Source organism: Neofelis nebulosa, chromosome 17 (assembly GCF_028018385.1).
Source record: "Neofelis nebulosa isolate mNeoNeb1 chromosome 17, mNeoNeb1.pri, whole genome shotgun sequence".
NCBI lineage: Eukaryota > Metazoa > Chordata > Mammalia > Carnivora > Felidae > Neofelis > Neofelis nebulosa.
This window is the reverse complement of record NC_080798.1, coordinates 53,383,297-53,405,227: the sequence shown is the minus strand read 5'-3', so window position 1 is coordinate 53,405,227 and position 21,931 is coordinate 53,383,297. Positions and strand designations below refer to the sequence as shown.

General features: G+C 44.0%; 1 long non-coding RNA gene across 1 annotated transcript in view; it reads right to left on the bottom strand.

The window, feature by feature from the left end:
- The window catches only part of LOC131499375 (uncharacterized), an 83,133-nt gene extending 62,902 nt beyond the window's left edge, over positions 1 to 20,231 (bottom strand). Inside the window, exon 1 of the long non-coding RNA XR_009255837.1 lies at positions 18,024 to 20,231. This is a non-coding gene — a long non-coding RNA (uncharacterized LOC131499375). The remainder of the gene's footprint in view (positions 1 to 18,023) is intronic.
- Positions 20,232 to 21,931: the final 1,700 nt, after the last annotated feature.

Genomic DNA, 21,931 nt, shown 5'->3' with positions numbered 1-21,931 from the left:
GCTGCCCGTATCACGGCACAGACAGTCCCTGACACTGACACTTTCGACTATCTTCCCTGCACCGGGGACTGGGTCCAGGGCCCACCATCTATCATTTCATACACACACAACCTCATTCATTTATTCTACCAGCCTGGTACCTAAAGGCATCTTCGTTTGCCCTACTCTGTACTATATAATTGTTACTTATTAATAGGATTTTACCTCCCGTTCCTGATGCATGAGTCAAGATAAACGAACATGCCACTTCAGTGCAAAGTTCCACATATAGAAAAATGAATGCATTAAAGGGCAAAGTTGAAAGCTACTGTTTGGCAGTTTCATGAATCTATGGTTTGGGAAAGGACCTTTTGTACCAGTAATGAGAGGAGCTTTCGCTTTTAATCTTCAACTGAAAGTAGCCTGAGCAGAACTAGTCTTGGAGGAACAGGATCATCACCAGTGGATCACACCTGTGTGTCTTCTCAGTTACCTTAAAACACGGGGCCTAATCAGAGAGAAGAGTCCTTGACCAGGAGAGTAGCTCTTTCCTAGATTCTCTTCTATGAATCCTGTGTGATCCGTAACACTCATGTTGCAAGATGGCTGACTGAGTGTAGAGGGAGCGTCCACACCAAAGGAACTGAGTCGTGCACATTAACCAATGTGAGGCCAGGACTGGTATCTGGGCTTCTGCCCTGACCCACTGGCTGTGGGCCTAAATGCAGTCTGTGGCTGAATGCCAGCTGAGGAAGAAGAACGCCCTAAACTATAGGTAGACAGATTATTTATGAGACGTGAAACTAAATGCTTACTGGTTTTTACATAATTCAAGCTGAGCTCCACAGTGGCTGATGGGGACGCAGTAGAGACCAGCCCATAGGCAGGGACCTACGTTCCATTCTCATACTTTCCTAACCACAAAAATGGAACCCAACCGACAAGTATTTACTAAGTATCCTCTCCATGTGAGGCATTCCACTGAGGCGGATGTTTGCTAAAGAAAAGTCAGTGGACTGTTAACAAAATATTGGCAAACTGAATCGGACAATGTATAAAAAGACTTACATTCTGTGAATGGGATTTATCCCAGACATGCAAGGCTGGTTCAACACTCAAAAACCAATCAACATAATTTACGAAATCCATAAGCTAAGAAAATTCATATGATCATATCATTTGACAAAGAAAAAGCATTTGACAAAATCCAACACGCATTCATGATTTAAAAAAAAAAAACTCTTAGCAAATTAGGAATAAAGGAGAATCACCCCAAGTTGATAAAGCCTATCTATAAAAAACAGCCAGCATCAATCATTTAATGGTGTAATAGTGAATGATTTCCCCCCAAGACTGAGACCAAGGCAAGGCTTTCTCTTCTTGCCACTCTTATTCAACATAGTAAGTTCTAGCCGCTATAATAAGGATAGGAAAAAGAAGTAAAAGGCAACCATATTGGAAAAAAGAAATAAAGCTCTCTATTTGCCTGTGAAATGATTGGTTATATAAAAAAAAAACCCAAGAATCTAAAAAAAATAAGAAAAAATTCTAGAACTGATAAATAAATTAAGGAAGGTCACAGGATCAAGATAACATACAAAACACAATCATCTTTCTATACTAACACTGAACATGTGGAAACTGAAATTAAAGACACAGTATCATTGACAATCACTCCAAAGAAAATGAAAACTTAGGTATACGCTCCAGAGTCATACCCTAAACAGATGGGAGTGTCATGTCACGTCCATTGGAAGACTGAACATAGTAAAGATGTCAATTCTCGCCAAACTGATCTACAGGTGTAATGTGCTTTCTACCAAACTTGCAGCAAGGTTTTCGGTAGACATAGACAAGCTTACTCTAAACTTTATGTGGAAAGGCAAAGACCCAGGAAGAGTTAAAACGCTCTCGATAAAGAAGAACACAGTGGGAAAAATCACTCTACTTCATATCAAGACTTACCCTGTAGCTACAACAATCAAGACAGTGTATGACTGGCACAGACTCAGACACATAGATCAATGAAGCAGAATAGAGAACCCAGAAAGAGAGCCACACAAATATGTCCAACTGGTTTGTGATAAAGATGTAAAAGCAGTTCTATGGAGGAAGAATAGAACTTCAATGTCAGCAAGAGGTGTTAAAGCAACCGGACGTCCACGGGCAAAAAATATGAACCTTTACTGACTTCACACCTTATATAAAATTTAATATAGATATTCAGTAACTCCTGTTAAATATTTTATAGTTTTGGTAATAATGTAAATGAAATCTTTCTTTTATTTCCATCTTTAATTACTGCTAGCATAGGAAAGATGCGTTGATTTGCAGATCTTTACCTTATATCTAGCCAACTCTTCGAATTACCTTGTTACTCTTAATTTTTCTGAGATGATTTTAGCTTCTCTAAGATTATAGTTATATAATTTTTAATGAAGTACATTTTGTTTCTTCCCCCTTAGTGAAGTCTTTTTTGGGTCTAATACTATCTGCTGAAACTTCCTGAGCAAGATGAATCGTGATGGGTATTGTGGACACACTTATCTGCCTTCTGATTCAAATGGACAGCACTCTTTGGTGCTCTCCCTGTTGAAAATATTTGTGGCAGATTTTAAATAACATTCTTGATTATACTGGATGAATCTTCTCCCTCTAGTTTACTTAGCAGTATAGTTATTGATGTTGGTTGGTGAATTGGTTGATTTTGAGCAAATGCCTTTTTGGCATCATTGATAGAACCGTAAAGTCATTCTTTAATCTGTTGCTATAATGAATTAAACTGATAGAGAATAAAAACAATAATAAAGAAATGACATGGAAATTTAATTAGTTCTAGTTAATAATGCATTAATACCATTTTGTAAGCTCCAACCCATAGTAAGGGGCAACCTTCAACAAATCTAGAAAAGCTCTCATTTATAGGCAAATGCATCTAAAGAGTGTTTTAAAAGACTTTTTTAGTGTATAAATTAATAATATTTTTATAAGAATCTAGAAGATACATCATGAATGAATTTAAGACTGAAAAATCAAAAGTATTCATTTTCCCTAAAAAACATCCCCTTTCGACCCAAGACGTTTTATTTTTAATGCAAAGGAAAATTCAGCAGCCTGGTGCTCAAATCATGCAACGAACAAGAAGCTGAGAGACAGCAGATAAAGAACTAGCATGTGTCCTAAGTGGCAAGATGATGCCAGTTCCTTTTATGTATATTATCCCCTTGGATCCTTAGAATACTCCAGTTCTCTCTATACATGGACATGAGGAGCAGGTAACACCTAACAAGTGATGGGGGTGCAGAAGTCCCGGGTCCAGTGGACAGCCTTCCCAGGCAGGTGTTATTAATTTCTCCCATGTAACAGTTGAGGACACAACTCTAGAATGGCCCAACAGATTATCCAAAGACACAAGGACGGTAAGTGGCAGAACTGGGAGGCAAATCCTGGTGCGTCTGAGACAAAAAGCTGATCTTCTTTTAATGAACACTGGTAGTTATCTGGTGGCCAAAAGCAGGGGTTTCACATCAACAGACAGGGACTTGAATACTGGCTCAGGCCCCACTGGCTGTATGCTCTTGGGACAGTTACTTAACTCCTCTGTACCCCAGTCTCTCCTATATATAATCAAGACAACCCAGCACTCCATCACGGGGCTACTATGAGGTTCAAATGAGCTACCACACACAAAGCCTAAGGCATGGAATATGGTAAGCCCTTAATACCTATTGGCTAATAGTCTATTTATTATCATTATTATTACCATTATTTTTATCATCCTTGAAACTATTTTTCTAATGGCTCTGAGTAAATCATCACTGATATCAAGAATAAAACTTCAACAGAAGCCACTCAAATGACTCTCAGTAGCTAATAAAACCTAATAAAGTCAATGTATCCACTTAGCCAAACCACAGAATACACCACTGTTCAGGTAAGTCATAAAGTCTTCCCTGAAGCTGTTATAATGATTGATCCTCAGGCACAATTAAAACTCAAGCAATACATTGACATTTTAATAGAACAAATAATTTAAATACATTCAATACGTTAGGCAGGAACGATTTTTGTAATACATACTGATAAATTTGGGAAGTTACCCCCAAAAAACGTGTAGAGAAAGTCTTTATGCAAGAGGGTGAAGAAGGTGAAGAAAATAGGATTGAAGTTCTTTGAGAGAAACCATAAATCCTGCGGCCACTTGGAACGGAGCAGTTAATTTTGCATACCAGGTCCTACGAAAAACGGTCCCTTAACTATCTATGGGTTTTCTTTCTCTCTCAGTTTTTTTTTGTCCTGTCATCTCCAAAATACCATTAAAGATAAGTGATAAGGTACTTCTTGTGTTTCTATCACCCATAAAAGAACATTTCCAAATAAACTGATTCAAAGAGGAGAACAACAACAACAAAAAAAAACAAAACCAAAAAAACAATTTTCCTGGTGAGAGCCAAAACGAACATACTTTCCAATAAAAAGTGAGATCAATGGCACGGCCTCCTGCATGCATTCCAGGGATTTTCCAGAAACTGTTTCATGATCATCTCTGGTGGGGAGGAGGGAGCCCTGGTTTGCAGCGCTGGCCAATTTTCATGGTGTAAGTATTTCCACCATGGCTGAATTCACGCAGTGGATGCGATGTCACTGAACGTGGGGGATGGGTATAATCTGCTCTCACTGGCACAGCATGGACGCCATTTCTACCCCAGCTTTCTACATTACTGGCTCGTTTGACTGCATTTAGGCGTCCGTCATTTCCAGAAATCGTCTGATCCATCTGATTGTCTCCATGTCGATCAGACAAGAGCTCCTTGAGCATAAGGGACATCTGCCTGGCCACCTCCATACATTCCCATGGCTGCTCTAGACAGCGGCTGGACACAGCAAGCATTCACTAAATGTTTGTAGAATGAATGAATAAATGGCGTGGGGTTGGTCAGGGAAAGAGATGGAGAAGAGGAAAGAGCAGAAGAAGAAAAGGAGGACAAGACACACCTAAGACAAGTGGGTCAAATCCCGACCTTGCAGCTTTTTACTTTAGCAGGTGGGATAACGAGACCCAACAGTCGGGTGGCCTCTTCACTGCTAGGTGGGCTTATTTGGAGAGCCAAGTGCCAAAGAGTGGACCTATATGACACAGCTTCTTACTGGACGAGTATGGACCAGAAATTGTGCCATATGTTTTTTGTTTTGTTTGTTTGTTGTTGTTTGTTTATTTTTTTAACAACTTTTTTTTTACATTTTATTTTTTTTGATTGAGAGAGAGAGAGAGAGAGAGAGAGACAGAGCACAAGGTGGGAGAGGCAGCGGGAGAAGGAGACACAGAACCCGAAGCAGGCTCCAGGCTCTGAGCTGTCAGCACAGAGCCCGGCATGGGGCTTGAACCCACAAACCGTGAGATCATGACCTGAGCCAAAGTCAGACGCTTAACCGGCTGAGCCACCCAGGTGCCCCTGTTGTTTATTTTTTTTAATCCCACAGTTTTCTGGAGCCTTTTTTCTTAAGTTGTTATCACCACTAAAAGTTTATGCTGACAGGTCCTTTAAACAATGTCCCATACAAGTGCGTGCCTATTTTTTTTCCCTTAATTTTGATTTCCTACTGTTGGAAGCCAGAGGTCCAGCCATTTGTATTCTAAATCCCAGGCATCAGCATCCTTCCTAATGGATAAATAAAGAAGTGCTTCATAAAATGCATCTGTGAAAACCCTTTGAGTGACAAGGAGAATCTGTGGCTAAATAGGAGTTCGTTCATTGTAGGACTGATGTAGAAAAAGAGCGTCCCCCATTGGGCAGAAGTATGAATGTCAGCGTAATGAAGGAGTGTACGTCATTGTGTCTGCACAACTCATGTTGCAAGCTGACTTTTAATAGACAAAAGATAATGTCCGGCTTTCACGCGAGATGTTGTCTGAAGGCTACTGGCCCATAAATCTAGATCTAAAGAATCTGGGGTGGCGTTTCTTCGTCACCGCACGGCCAGCTGCCTGCCTGGCGCTGTGCGCCCCCTCAGCGCAGTCACAGCAGGGAGAGATTTGTGAAGTCCAGGGGAAATCGAGACGTGTTGGCGTTGTTTTCTGCTGATTTCCCCAAGAGAGGGAATCTGCTGGACTCTAAAGCAATGGGGCTTCTCAGGTGCCAGTGCTGCAGGGCATAGAAATTGCAGCTATAAACTCACCAGCATCAAAGAGCAAGTGATTATAAGAGGGGGAAGGGGGGGCAGCCATGGGGGGGGGGAGTTGCCTCTGATTCCCTTTGTACCAACAAAGGGAGAGGCCAAGACCAACCGCATCTCACGTGTCAATCCTCCAAGAACACAGCGGTTCTAAGAAGTTAACGGCCACCCCACTTCGCTTGATAGTCAGCTCTGAGCATGCATTTTGGGGAAGTGTCCAAAAGGCCATTTTTGTTCTCACTGCTGACTTAGGCATGCCATCGGCCGGGAGGGATGCACTTTGTTGGTTTCTCGTGACTGCAGGAAAAGTGCTTTACCAAACAACAAACAACCCCCTCCCCCCAGATCAGGTAAGGAGCTTGATGTTTCCAATGGGGTTGAGACCACGGGGCACCGCGAGTATGAAAAATCCAAAAATGCTTTATCAGGCCCCATGGCGCTGACAATGCAGCAAAACCCAGCTGGAACCGTGGTCAGCTGCCAGAGGTGAAATCGATGTTGGGCTCAAATGATCAGAAACATAACATGCAAAATGTAATTCCCCCTAAAGGGGGGTTGCAGCCCGGCTTCTTCCAAACAGTTTCTGGGGAGGGTCTTGGGTGTTTGCCACTATGTGTAACACAATTAATATCGGTTTGGGACACTCTCTCAAGTCACCTGCGCAAATGTCTCGATCCATTCCTAACTCTTTTACTTTGCCCCTCCTGTGAGGAGCGCAAACATTCTGATGAAAGTCAGCTTTCAGAAACAAACGCCATAAGCCTATTTTATTACTTGGAGAATTTAAAAACATTTCAACAGAACCATCACCGCGTTTGTGTTTTGTTTTGTTTTTTCTTCCCTGTGATTCTTAAAAAGAGAGGGAGAGAGAGAGAGAGAGCAAGCGAGCTCACATGATTTCCACAGCTAAATTCTACAAATCATGTTTGGACATCAGTAAAAATGACGGGCAAACCTTTTCGCAAAAATTTCAACCTGGCTTGCCTCGAAAAACATAAAGAGGCTCTCTGGCACTAGATGTCAAATTAATTGCAGGCAAAGTGTGTTACAGTAATTCACTTGGCAGTTTAAGCAAAACCAAGGGAACGGCATTAAACCAGATCCCCATATGCCAACGGGGCACCATCACTTTGCTCCAGATGATGAAATTTGACTGTAAATCTTTCCTGCCTTAAGTTGGTCAGCATCGGCACCAGGAAGATACGTCCTCTCCACATTGTGCGAAATGGTTTATTTGCCCTCTTAGGAGGCATGCTGATATATAAATCCCAGGTATGATTATTATTATTTTGAACTATTATTATGAGTTACTATTATTACCTTCCTGAGAGAGTGGGAATGGGGCACGGAAAAGCAGCGGATGAGACAGGACTGTGTGCGAACGCTAAAGGGAGGCCATCTATCTTTGTTCAGGGCTGTTCCTGTACTGTTTCAGGACAGAGAGGTCATCAGCACTAAAGGGGGTTCATTCGCTGTGTAGACGGGGCAGACAGACTGTGCCCGGGACGGCAGTGCCCTTAAGCCTCACCCTGGTTGAATGATCCTCGCCAGCCGACCTGTTCTGCTCTCGGCTTGGGGGAACCAGATACCTTCGAGGCCCTTGCTCTGCTACATTTGCTGAGTGCCTACTGTGTGCCTGAGTCTGCGCGACGACCGGAGGGGCAACGAGGAGTGAGACATGAGTCTCGCCCCGCCGAGGCTGTTTCCTCACGAGCCAGGTAGCGACGTGCAAGGCACACGTCAGCAAGGCACCACGAGAGGAGCTGTGACAAAGGTTCTCACTCAGCAGGCTCCTTGGGTGGGTTGGTCGTACCCACCGTACGGGAGTCTCAGGTAAGCGTAACCTGCTCACGTCCCACGAGTGAGGCACCAGCAGGATTCTCAGGCTGGTAAGCTTGAGGGCTGTGGTCTCTCACCTGTCTACTCCAGAGGGGGGCTCCAAGGGGTAAGGAGGCAGTTCGTCCCACAGGAAGGAGGTGGGGAAAGGGTTGGGAAAACCTTCGCAGACAAGGTGATACTTCAGCTGTGTCAGAAAAGCTCCGTCGAAATGGGGACTGGCATCCTGAGAGAAGGGAGGCACTGGGTAAGGCCCCAAAGGGTCCCCTTGTGACCCCCTAAAAGGCCCCTGGGCTGGGAAGTGGACCAGTGCCATTCCCGTCGGGGCAAAAGGCTCGTGACTAATTACACATTTTCCTATGAGGACAGCACCTTGCTCTTAGAATGTAAAGCCTTCCCAAACTTCAATGACTCCCTGAAGCAACTTCTGGCCTTTGGAAAGTGGGGCATCCAAGAAAAACAATCAAGGATCACTTGAAGGCACACGCAGTGCGCTCAGAGAATTATTTCTGGCCGTGGTCTCTGCCGTGGATCACAGGCCCTGGGCTTTCAATCACAAGGTTGAAAGGTATTAACAAGAACTCACGCGGTCCAGGGCAACTGTTTGTGTAAAACATTTTCCTTCCTTGGAATGTAAACGGGTCTGTCTTCATCTAGAATTAATTTTACCGATTTCATCGCCAAGACTTCAAAGTGATTTTTCCCCTGATGTTATACTTCTGTTGTGTCCCCCCCCCACCCGCCACCGCCTTCTCCCCAACTTTGTCTTGTGTTTGTGGAGGGCACAGACCCAGCATCCCCAGGATGGGGCTTGACCCACAGGCACACCTGGAAGTGATTAAGGATACCGGAGGAGGAGGAGGAAGAGGAGGAGGGTGGTGCAGGGAGAGGAAAAGGAGGAGGCAAGAGGGGAGAGGGGTGGACGGAGGGGGAGAAGAAAGGGGGAGAAGGAAGGAGGGGCAGAGGAGGAGAAGAAAACCACTCCTTTTCCAACACATTGGCGCTCTTTTTCCACTACGGCGAGTCTGAGCCAAAGGTGACGATGTTCAAAACAAACAGCTCACAGACAAACAAATACTTTCGAAAAATTCCACAGTGTTGCCTCAGGATCATGCCAGGGGTCAAACATGTCATTCCTGGAGAAAGGGAGCAACCTCAACAGTGACCTGGACTTTACGATATTCTAGAGCATTCTTGAGTGAATTATTGCATCTGTCAATGCTTAATTACCAAAACTTTCCCAAGTTATCAGCGACGATAAAATTGACTCAAATAAAACATGCACTAATTTAAGACGGATGTATGTGAATTTTCCTTTGATAAACCTAGCCAGGATTGTCAAGCTGCTTAGCTCCTACTCAGTTTGATACCGGCCCCGCCCCCCTTTCTGAAAGGAGGGAAGGTGACTTTTATCAAGCCCGTCTAGGAAATACACATATGCCATGAGTATTAGTGCTGGCGATGCAGGGTAGAAATGCCTCGTTCCGAGAAGGGGGACATTAGATGTTGCATGTGCCCGCTGTAGAGATCCATATAATTCAGGGAATTTCCTTCCTGAAGCTTGAGGACATTCATATGAATGAAACTGAAATCAGCCGGTGGCTGGAGAATGGCAACTAACCCTTGGCAGTGTATGGAAATAAAAATGTCCCAATAGTCTCAACTCAGGGGCGACCCTCCCACCTCCCCCAACATCAGAGCTCTATTTTCCCACCTTTTCTCTTTAAGACAGGGAAAGGATTAATTTTACTGATTCATCTAGTGTCTCTTACCATTTGGACACTTTACGTACATCATTTCAAATTACGGATTGCAGATTTGATTATACGTATTCCGGAAATGCAAAGAAGTTCCCAGCATCTCATAGGCATGTGCCCGGCAGATGCCAGGTGAACTGTGTGCCATAAGAGATATCAGTATTCCCACTGTCAATCAAGCCAAGGCTGAGCCACATTCGGTCTTCTGCCCCAGATCACACCCCTGGAAAAGACTGAGGTCCATGCTCTTTCCATCCATCGGGGGGGGCAGAAGGTCAGCTTTCCATTGCTGGCCCTGGGGTCCTGCTACTTTTTCTCTCAGTGACCATCTCACATAAGCATGAGTGACAAGTGGCCTGAGTATGACAATCACTCCCCGTGGCTTTCCTGATTCTCACCTGGATACTTTCAGGAGCAAATATTTCCTGTTCAGGTGAGGCTCGCAGTCAGACACTGATGTGCTTTTGGAAATACAAGAACCCAACGGTATTCTCCCCAAATCACTGTGCAGTCAACCATATATGAATACATAAGATTAAAATTGCTGCATGGAAGAAAACTATTACGAAGTTGAAAACAAATAACAAACAGAAAAAAAAAATTTATGACGGAGGGAGACGAACTGGTCTCCTTAATTTACACAGAGCCTTCACTACAAAGTGAGAACAATCTAGTAGAAAACTCGATCAAGAACATGGAAAGGTAGTTCCAAGAAGAAGGAATACATATGGGCAATAGAAGTATAAAAACTGACCCCCACCTCAACCGCATCCATAATTAAAAGGTAAAATTTAAAAATAATGGTGAGATACTTTTTTCACAGGACTTACTGCTATACACTTGTAACATTTATTTTATTTAAATTTTTTTAATGTTAACTTATTTTTTGAGAGAGAGAGAGACAGACAGACAGAGACAGAGAGAGAGAGAGAGAAAATCCAAAGTAGGCTGCTTGCTGTGAGTTCAGAGCCAGACGTGGGGCTTGAACGCACAGACTGTGAGATCATGACCTGAGCTGAAATCAGAGTTGGATGCTTAACTGACTGAGCCACCCAGGCGCTCCCAGATCAGCCTTTTAGTTCAAAGACTTCCTTCCTCACGACAACCGAATCTCTGTGGCTGTGGCAGTCGTGGTCAGGATAAAAGAGACTCTTCCTCCAGGCTTGCTTAGACCATCTGGCCTAAGACCCAGGCTTATTCATCTGCTCCTGAGGTTTTCTTCTTCTTGAAGACTCATTCAACGTGATCAAGTTTTATATTAATCCAAGCCCCTCCCTGGCAAATGCTGACAACCTACTGTCATGATTTTTGCTCATTCTCAGCGCCAAGGCTTTGGGAAGAGACCTGTAGAGGACTGACCAATGCCGTTTCATTACTTACCGTGTTTCGCCACAATTCTATATGCCTAGTTAAGTAATATGTTTGACCAGTTACTGTTAGGAAAACTTCATGAACTAGTAGAACACTTGCCAACCTTTAAAATTACTGATACAATATACAACTCCCCAGCGTGGGCCATGGGCAAGGACAGTAGAAATATACAGCAGTGCTTAGCTTTTATGAGCCTGCATTCCACCTCATCGAAAAGACTGCACCTTGCACTCCATTAAAATAATAATAAAAAAATTGAATGAAGGGGAGAGGAAGGCCTATTTGAGGAGCTGAAGTTTCACCGTATTAAAAGGAGAACCACCTGTGTTATGCCTCATCCTGGGAAACCACATCTCTTCTTTTTTTTTTTTTTTAACGTTTTATTTATTTTTGAGACAGAGAGAGACAGAGCATGAACGGGGGAGGGGCAGAGGGAGAGGGAGACACAGATTCGGAAGCAGGCTCCAGGCTCTGAGCCATCAGCCCAGAGCCCGACGCGGGGCTCGAACTCACGGACTGCGAGATCGTGACCTGAACCGAAGTCAGACGCCCAACCGACTGAGCCACCCAGGCGCCCCCCACATCTCTTCTTTTTAAGGGCTTCTTATCCCTCCTATGGCTGCCATCTGGGCGTCTGCTCGAGAAGCAGATGTTAGGGTTCCCTGTTAACTTTGAGGGGGACCTCAAATTTGGCAAGATGTAGAGTGGATGAGTGGCCGAATGGTCTCATTTAACATCTACTAAAGCAAAAGACTGTGATCTGAAGGGCAAGGGCCGAAGATGAAGGGCAGGAGAAACCATGAAATGTGTTTCATGAGATCAATAAAATGTATGACTTCACTCACTTAATTACATAAATAAAGTTGTTAAAAAAAAAAGACTGGGGCACATACCATGCTAAATTAGCGGGGGCTTTATGTAATACGGTGGAAGTAGAAAAAAAAAAACTGGAAAGGTCACTCACATGCATGAAGCAAGCATCTTTGTAAAATCTTCGTGCAAAGCCAGAAGGAAAATCTCACAGCATGGTTGTGTCTGCCAGGACCGGTAAGATCCAAGCTATAGAACAGACCCAGGAATACCGAGGGGGCTGGGACTCAGGATCAGCCAAGACGCCCCACCACTAATCAGTTCTCTGTCCATCTGTTTTAAATCATGGTTTGAAGCATATTTATGTGATAAAGAATTAAAGCTGTTTCTCTTGGCCGTGGAAATAATTGGGACACTCTCTTTTGGAAAGCCACTGACATCGTACAACAAGCATATTCAAAACTGAATTTAGGATTAAAGAGGCTTGAGAGTGCTTACCTTTTTTTCAAAGCATGCTAGAGACCCCTTTCAAAGTTCTTTTCTTTTTTAAGACAAATGTAAGTAACAAATAACCTACCAAGGTCCTAAAGGACTTTCTTGTTTAAAGAGAGAAGGGATGCTGGAGGGGCAAAGACGTAGAGAAACCACAGGGAGAGAGAATGAGAAAGTTGCTGCTAGTGAGCCCAACAAATAAACGTGGAACATTCCAGAAAAGACCTTGCCCTCTCTCCAAAGCACGTGAAATGTGGCAAGTAACTGTCCTGAATAAACACTATTGTTTTAATAATGAAATACCATTGAGGTATCCCCTACTGTGGCTTTATTTATTTGGATTACCTCTCATAAACAGTTCTGCAAGGACAGAATTATTCTGGGGCAGGATTCCCCCAGCTAGAAGTCTCAACGCTGGCCCCCCACCGCAGCCCTGCCCCAATACAAAGCCCACACATGCCCTTTCAATTTTACCACGCTCCCTTGTTTATAAAAACTGTAATATGTAAACCCAACTGGAGTTCGGTTGGCAATGATATAATAGATGATCGCTCCCTGAGCACAGGGATGCAGGAATGTGGATGTGTGTTTCTGCAAGTGTGTGTGTGTGGGGGGGGGTGCGGCCGGGTGGGGCGGGGACAAAAGGGAACCTGCAGCTTATCCCCCATGCCCTGGTTTTGAAAAGTTAAGACACCCTGAATTAATTCACCGATCCCAAGACCATGAAAAGAACAAAACCTCAATATATCCTTCCAGTGTGACTTTAAATATGACAAGGTTATCATTTAATATACTATTGTTCAAGAACTGATTTATGGGTTTCTGGGTGACCCCCCCCCCCGCCTCCTTTATTCTCTACTCTAGACTTAACTGGAATGATGGCATTCAGGGATATTTCTTATAATTTCATACACTGACTGAAAAGTATTTGCTAGATCTAATGTCCACAGAATAATACAAATGACATTTTCATTTTTTCATCTGGGTTGGGAGACTAGATCCTGAAATATGGAGACTCGTGTTCTTGAACTTTCCCTTTTTTCCCCTCATTGACAAGCTAATGTCTTTTCCAAGCATATATTTCAGTCAAAGACTAATGACTCTTTGGAATATAGCGTCTTCTTTTGCTATTTTGTGTCTCCCTCTCACAAACAGACCTTGAGAAAGGGAGCGTCCAGCAGGAGTCTTGCGGAATTATCTTCCTCGTTAATTTGAGAAGGAGGCAACATCCCCACTTGGGAAGAAAGACCTGGAAGGGAGGGGTGAGATAGGGTCTGGCCAACTTCTACCCGGAGCCCATTTTTTTTTTTTAGGAGTGAAATCAAATAGGAAATTACACCTGCTGGCCATTGTGTGGTCTGTTTGTGAGATAATCTTATCCAGAAAAGAATTACGTAAACGTCCTTTTTATGAAATCCTACACATCTCAGTAGTTCCATTGATGGCCAAGAAAATAGAGGCCCCTGGTTGGCATGCAGCCATTGTCCCCTTTTCCGTTTCAAAGGCAACAGGTCTTCCTTGGCCAACACACCAGCAGTAGCTTATGTCTGTACAGAGAACGTGGGAATCTGTAAGCACCGCCAGGGAGCATTCGGACAAGATCACAGCCCAGCAAGATAGAGATTGCATCTGTACCACGGAAGGCGTGAACCTGGAGTTTTTCATCACACTTAACTGGTTCTCCCTTGCTGCAGTGCATTCATTTGTCCTTTGCTCCCTCAATGCTGAGCCATACGACTACAAACCCCATGAAGGCAGGGTCAACGTTCTCTGGGTGTTCTGAGCATTGCTGGAGCACCAGTACGTGGCACCCATTCGCTCTGCAGTCCTGACTGGCCTCTGGTGTCTCAACACCCAGCCCGATGACACCTTCCCTAGGAAGCCGTTAGAGACTCTGTCCTGTGCAAAACCGACCCCACCCTCTGCCACACCTGAACTTCGCTTTCCTTTGCAGCCTTCTGTCCCTGCAACACGAACGCACTTACTTATAATTAGTGTTAACTAGCATGCCACATATTATTTAATATTTAACTAATGGGAAAAAAATCTCTTGAGAGCTAAACGGCAGGCATTGTGCTAAGTTAGTCCCCCTGCCTTAGGTACTGCTGGAGGAATAGAAAAGGGCACAGGCTCCTGAATCAGATACTCTGGGCTTGAAATCCTGAGTCCACCAACTGGTGGCTGTGAGCTCGGGCAAGACCCTTTTCTGTGCCTTGTCTATAAAATGGGAGTGGACATAAAAATGGAACCTTACAGGGTTATGCCGAGAAATACATTAATTAATTCATGGCAGGCACTAATACAGAGTGAGTGCTCAATAAATGTTAGCTATTTTTGTGCTCTCTATTCTGCAGGTAAGGAAACTGAGACATAAGAGGCAAAGTGACCCCCGTCGAGAAGACCAAGCCTGTGAGCAGCGAAGCCGAGAATTCACTCCAGGCAGGCTTGTCCCCACCTTTTCACCGGCGGGACCCTCGAGTCCTTCTCTTCCCGCGGGACCCAGGAGTCCTTCTCTTTCCACAGGCCCATGAACAATTTGAGCACTGAACTGTCTTTGAACCTCAGAGCCAAGCATGGGGCCTGACACATTAGGAGCTAATTAATCATTTAATTGATTGATGAATGAATGAAGGAACCTGTTAAAGGCTGTAGATTCTGATAAACCGTAAGCATAGGGCCAGGCACAGAAAGCAATGTCTAAAGGAATATTGAACATCCCTGAAAATTTCCCAGGTGGAAGTCATCCAAATTATTTAAGCATAAATATAGAATCCTTTAAAAATAAGCTGCCATTTTCTCCAGTCTAAGCCTAACATGTGCAGCTTTTAAGACACAATCATGCACTCACTTTATTATTATCTGAAACGATTTTTTTTTCTACCCACGCTGCATGGTTTTCTCCTGTTTTTGGTATACCTGGATTGTTCCATAGGAGATAGACTGTACAGGCCCTGAACTTGAAGGCAATGAGAGGCACGGGCCTCCACGCATGGTCAGAAAGCATGCATCCCTTATTAGACGATCCCTTAATACCGGTGAGCACCCTGAAACTAAATCTTAATGTTGTGTTGGAGATTTTGCAAGTGCAGGACCCACTGGTTGGTTTCTCCCTACTCTCTGTGAGGTTCATCTGGATACTTTTGAAAGTTAAGCGTTAGGACAGTCCCTTTCAAAGGTTAAGCGCTGGAACAGTCCCTGTTGTGATATATACTTGGCAACATGTGGCCACCGGGATTGTTCAAGAGCATTCCTATCAAGATCCGAACTTGCAAACTCTCAGCATAAAAGAAGAAACAGAGTTCTTTGTCGGGACAATGAACTTGGGCTGTTGTTTACCAGTGAATGGAAAACAACATCTCTAACCCAGAGAAGTGACACTCGGCCCCATTTGGTGACGCCTCCGCTCCCTTCACGCTGGGCAACAATGGTGCCTTTGTGTGGGGGGAGTCAGGCCTTCTTGCCTGGGCCACTGAATGACCACCTTCATACTCTGTGGCCTTTCCCAGTCCCACTGAACTAAAATATGTAAGGAGACCGAGCCTCCCCCACAGGCGCGGTTATCCCCAACTTCAGACCGAATCCTACTGGCTCACAAATGGACTTTTCAAAATTTGGCAAATTTGCCCCAACACTTTAGAAATAAATAGGATGCTGTTAACATATTAGAATTTTACAGTCAAGTAAAATTAGCCTTTGGAAACAAATGCGCAGACCCCTCTGTCTCACTGAATTTGCTACTGAAATCAGTAAGTTACAAAGCTCGAGATTTCAAGTTACCTTGGATCCAAGCCTTGGCACAGTTCCTTCATAGCTGCATGACCTTGGCCAAGCTATTTAACCTCTCTGAGGCTTGGTTTTCTTTCTTGCCTTTAACAGGAGAATGATGGTGACTTTACAGGGTGGCTGGGAGTCTTAAAAAGGCACTTTTGGGGCGCCTGGGTGGCTGTCGGTTAAGCGTCCGACTCTTCATTTCGCCTCAGGTCATGGTCTCATGGGTCATGAGTTTGAGCCCTACATCGGGCTCTGCAATGACAGTGTGGAGCCTGCTTGGGATTCTCCCTCTCCCTCTCTCTCTCTCTCTCTGCCCCTACCCTGTTCTCACTGTCTCTCTCTCAAAATAAATAAACAGATTAAAAAAAAAAAAAAAGCACTGTTTTCAAAAGCATCTAAAAACTGGAAAAAAAAATCTTTTTGGCTCTTATGAGATTTTGAACTATAAAATTAGGTGCTTACTCAAACCCATAGGGATTAAGAGTGATAGGAAAGATTTCTGGGTGGGATCAGGAAAGAGTGGAGTTGCTACAAAGAACTTTGAGCCCCTGCTCAAATGCTTCTGGGAGGGGGGTGGCCATATTGTCATCAAGCCAAAACCAATGACTTCTTCCTAAAAACTCTTCCTGACCCCTGGTCCCTATTAGACAACAGCCTCAACGAACGCCAAAATTATCCTTAGCATTTCCCTCCTCGTTCCCCACATCCAGCCTCTCACTCATCAGTGACAGGTCTCTCCGATGCCTTGGATCTCTCTTGCTCCGCTAACAGCCCCGACCTTCTTCTAGTCTCACCTGCATTACTGCAGTCTATACTCACTTGCTGCCCCGAGTCCAGCCTTCTTTGTTGCGCGGCCCAACTTCCGCGCTCCCGCCAAAATAGTTCTCCTTAAAGTACATTTGGGGAGGGCATTCACTTGCAGCTTCCCATCCCCATGTGGTCTCTGTCCACCCCTCCAGTTAAAGTTCCGCCCTAACCCTGGTATGTTGCTTATTGGGAGCGTACATCAGAACGACCTCTGTGGAGGGCAATCTGGCAATATCTGTGAAAATGCCCCAGTGCATCCTCTCTGAGCCAACACGGCTACTTGGAGGACTCTATCCTGCAAATACACTCGCGCATGGGAGGAATGATGTCAGCACAAGGTTACGCGCTACGGCACAATTTGTGATAGCAAAGGACTGGGAACGACCCAAACGTCTATCAATGGCGAATCGGTTCACTGAATTATGAAGCATCCACACAGTGGAATACTCAGCAGTTGTTAAAAAATGTAGAAATCACTTATATGCTGATTTGGAACCATCTCTAAGATGTATTGTCAAGGGAAAAGAGCAAGGTGTGAATAGTGTAGTGAAGGGGAGGGTAAAAGAATATATAAACATATTGTCTTGTAAATGCATAAAAATGTCTAGAAGGATATACAAGGAAATGGTAACATTTGTTCAGAAGAGGAATTAGGTGCTAAAGGAAAAGGGTAGAGAGAGATCTGAAAATACATGAAGAAAAAAGCACATCTATGGATTTGATATATATATATATATATATATATATATATATATATATATACATACACACACATAAATATGTATACATACATACATTTTCTATCTCATAGCTTTGACTTTGAACCGTGCCAAAGTACGACCTATTAGAAAGTGAATGGTTTAATTACACATGTTTTTAAAAATCTAAGTTAAAAAAAAATCTCGCTTAAAACAAAAAGAATGAGCATGTAAGCCAGGTGCCTACTTCCTGCCTTCTCTAAACAACGGCAACACACAAATGGCACCCCCACCCCTCTCCATCTCACACCCGGGGTTCCACACTGACCTCCTTGGAATACAGCCTTGAGCACAACAGATTCCTGTTCAAGACACCCCACATTCATGGATCCAGCCCGGAGCTCATCCACCTCTCCAGCCTCTCCCATTTTACTCCACTCCCCACCATTGTTTCTGTGCCCAGCTCCCAAAGCTACGTTACCTACAGTGATCTGTTTCTACCCGTACTTCCGTCCTCCCATCCTTCTACTCGGAATGTCCTCCCAAACAAAGCCCAAGCCCTACTTGATTCCAAACCTCAGTCCAAATCTTCTTTCTCCGTTAAGTCATTTCAGAATCTACCACTCAACCTTCCATCCCCTGGCCTGGAAGAAATCCCTTCTTTTTTGAAATCCCAAGCACAGTTTTCTTATCTCCTTATGCTGTTTATCACTGTACAGGAGATCACAGATCACTTTGTGTGTGTTTACCCATTATCATTAAATGTTTGCTAGACACTGACTTTATGCCGTGTATGGAAAGGGGTGATGGGGACACAGGAGAAAGCCAGAGTAGCCGGACTCCTGCCCTCACGGAGATTACAGTCTTCTGGAGAAGACAGGCAATAAACAAGACACCAAACCTTTGATGATCACTTTCTGTAATTTCAACGTGGAGGAGTAAAAAGTTTATTCAAAATGTTAATTGTTTGCCCAAAGTGACATCATAATGCTGCAAAGGCTAATAGACCCATATTTACATTTTTTAATGTTTATTTGTTTTTGAGAGAGAGGGAGAGACAGAACACCAGCGGGGGAGGGGCAGAGAGAGAGGGAGACACAGAATCGGAAGCAGGCTCCAGGCTCTGTGCTGACAGCTCAGCACACAGGCTTGAACTCAACCAACCCTGACATCATGACCTGAGCAGAAGTCAGAGGCTTAACGAATGAGCCACCCGGGTGCCCTCTAACCGACTCATATTTAAATCCCAACACTGGAGGCTCCTGGGTGTTTAGTCGCTTGAGCGTCCGACTTAGGCTCAGGTCATGATCTCACGGCTTGTGAGTTCGAGCCCCGCGTCAGGCTCTGTGCTGACAGCTGGGAGCCTGGAGCCTGCTTTGGAATCTGTGCCTCCCTCTCGCTCTGCTCCCTCTCCCGCTCACACTCGCTCTGTCTCTCAAATATAATAAACGTTAAAAAAAATTATAAATCCCAACACTGCCCCAAAGCTATGTTACTCTGAGCAGGGTTTTCAACATCTCCACAATAGACATTTGGAACCTACTAATTCCTGTTGCCATGACGGGAGCCGTGATGTGCATTTGCAGGACATCGAGCAGAACTTCAGTGCCTGGGTGTTTGTTTGTTTGCTTTGTAGAAAAACCCAGTAACCATTTGAAAAATGAAAAACTTGAAAAAATGGAAAACAGACAATTACCCACGTCACAAGATTATGACAGAAATTAAGTGCAAAAAAAAAAAAAACGTGTTTGAAATGCGTATGAGTGCTTTTTATCAATAAGGATGCTAACATCGAGTTGGCTGATTTGTTTCCCCCTGTGCCCGTAGAAGCGAGGACAAGATCCCTTCTTAGGACCTTCTCAGTCCAAACTAGTGTTCAGTCCAAGAACTGCCCCAATTGCGGCCATGATTTCTGCTCTAAGAGAGTCGCTCTAGAATCATTGCCCAGAACTTGACTCCCTTGGGAGGATGTAGGAAAGGTGTTGTCAGGCTGCCTTTCTTTGCCAGACAGATGGATTCAACTCCAGTCAGAGTCCAGGCTCCCGGCACTTGGACAGAGAAGCTGAAATCAACATAATCTGACTCTGGGAGTTCTGGATCCTATAAAAATGCCACATTAAGGAAGGCGGGATTACCTGGCTGTTACGACGTCAGGCTTTAAGATAACATGGTCTCTTCAAAAGCTTTATTTGCACCTCCAAAATCATCCTCGTAAGCCATTTACTTTCCCATGCTATTGGGTGCTGTGAGCATTTAGGAAGTGTTCTCGGGGTGTTGGGAATTAACAAGGCATTTAGGGAGGTTTTAAAGGAATAAAAAACCACAATCAACAGTGACTTGGAAGTGTCCACAGAATTCTTGTCCTGGCAGATCACTGCTGTCGGGTACATTTGTAAGGAAATCTTAAGATGATCTCAAAATAAGTAAGCATCGTTCTGAATTCCAGGATATATTTTCAAAATGGAGAAATGGATCAAGTGAGGGGCTGTCCCTAACAGGATGCCTAGATACCAAGATACTTTGGTAAAAAGTCTTTCTTTAAAAAAAAAAAAAAAAATTCCTTAAAAGACGGGAAAGCTTTCTTTGGTTTTGGGGTCAGACAAGGATTTCCCTCCCAGCTGTGTGACAAAAACGGGGTGACCTGGGGAAAATCATTAACCCTCTCTTTCTTTCAGCTTAAAAACTAGACGGCAATGCTACTTTAAATTAAGATAGACAAGCGTCCAGCAAGGTGTCTTTGCAAACCTTCCTTTTCATTTCTCATCCCCTTTAGGGAACAGATCATGGAGACATTGGTTTATATTTCTATAACACCTGCAAAATTGCACACTTCCTAACCAATTTAGTCTTCTCTTGACCAAAATGCTTTAGGACACAAGTGTTCCACATCTGGTTTGCGCCATGAAATAAAGTAAGCCCAACCCCTCCCCTTTTCTTGTTTGCCACCAACAGTGAGTTTCCCTTAACGTCCTCACCATTCCACAAGAGATCTCCCTTACAATTTCTTTCTGGGGCTGGGTGGGGAGGGCTGTGGGATATACTTGGGGCAGACTATGAGAGACACTGAATCAGAATGGGGATTAACTCTGTCCTTCCTGTAGTAGATCAGACAGGACCATCTTTGCTCTGCCCTACACTCTACCCCGTTCTTTTTAATTCTTAACGTCTCACGATACGAAAACTCAGTCGTGTTTTAAAAAGCATGACAATCACTTCTATTTTGCTATGGTTTCCAATAAACCAGTGATTTTTTCTTTCTCTCTCTCTCTCTCTTTTTTTTTTTTTCAAGAAGTCCATGAATAAAACAAACCCCGTCACCATTGGAGGTGCATTTCCATGCCGGCGCGGATGCTTTTAAGACCATTTGCTGAGCTCTCTGCACCGTTTGACCAGTTCTGGGGCAGGGGGCACGCTCTAATTACTGATTGTGAAGTTCGGTATCTATAGCAACAGGCAGAATTGACAACAGGAAGCTTCACCCTCTGGGGCACCATCCGAAGTTTATAAAATCAACTTGAGGCCAAGGCTATAGTTAATCAGGAGGGCTTTCAGAGTGCCAGTGCTCTGAGTCCACACTTAAGAGGCAAAGAAATTATTTAATAAGACAATCACGGGGCTCGGAAAGGCAGAGTTTATTTAGCTCAGCTTTGCAGGGCCTCTTGTAGTAATTCATCCTAATGGTACCAATTCGCCTGTGATTTGATACAGCAGGAGATCAAGGGTATCGGTTTAATCAAACCTCGGCAAAGGCTGCCCGGTTCTTAACTACTGTTGCTGTATATCAATCAGTTTCATTTGATTCACTAATCGGATGGCACAACGATACGAATTTTCCCAGGATTCAGGGAATCAGCTTGACATAATTCTTTATAATGTGCTCGCTTTTTAAATGGCATTATTTCACCCCACTCACAGGATTTCATGTTCCCAGGCGAAGAGCCTAGATTCTAGGAGGCCGTGGGTAAGAGGAATAGAAGGAAAAAAGTCTGGAGCATCGTCGTCAAGCTGTTTTGATTGCTGGCTTTGCCGCCTCTTGGATGTGACCACGGATGAGTTACTAAACCCTCGTGGGTCTCAATTTCCTTATTATCCTCATTATCTCGGGACAAGAATTTCTGAAGGGGCAGAGCTGTCGGGAAGCCTAATGAACGGGTATACGGATGAGCCCAGAACAGTGCCGGGAAACAGGAAAGAGAAGCTCGTCGAATGTGAGTCTCAGTCCCCGCTTACCCCTAT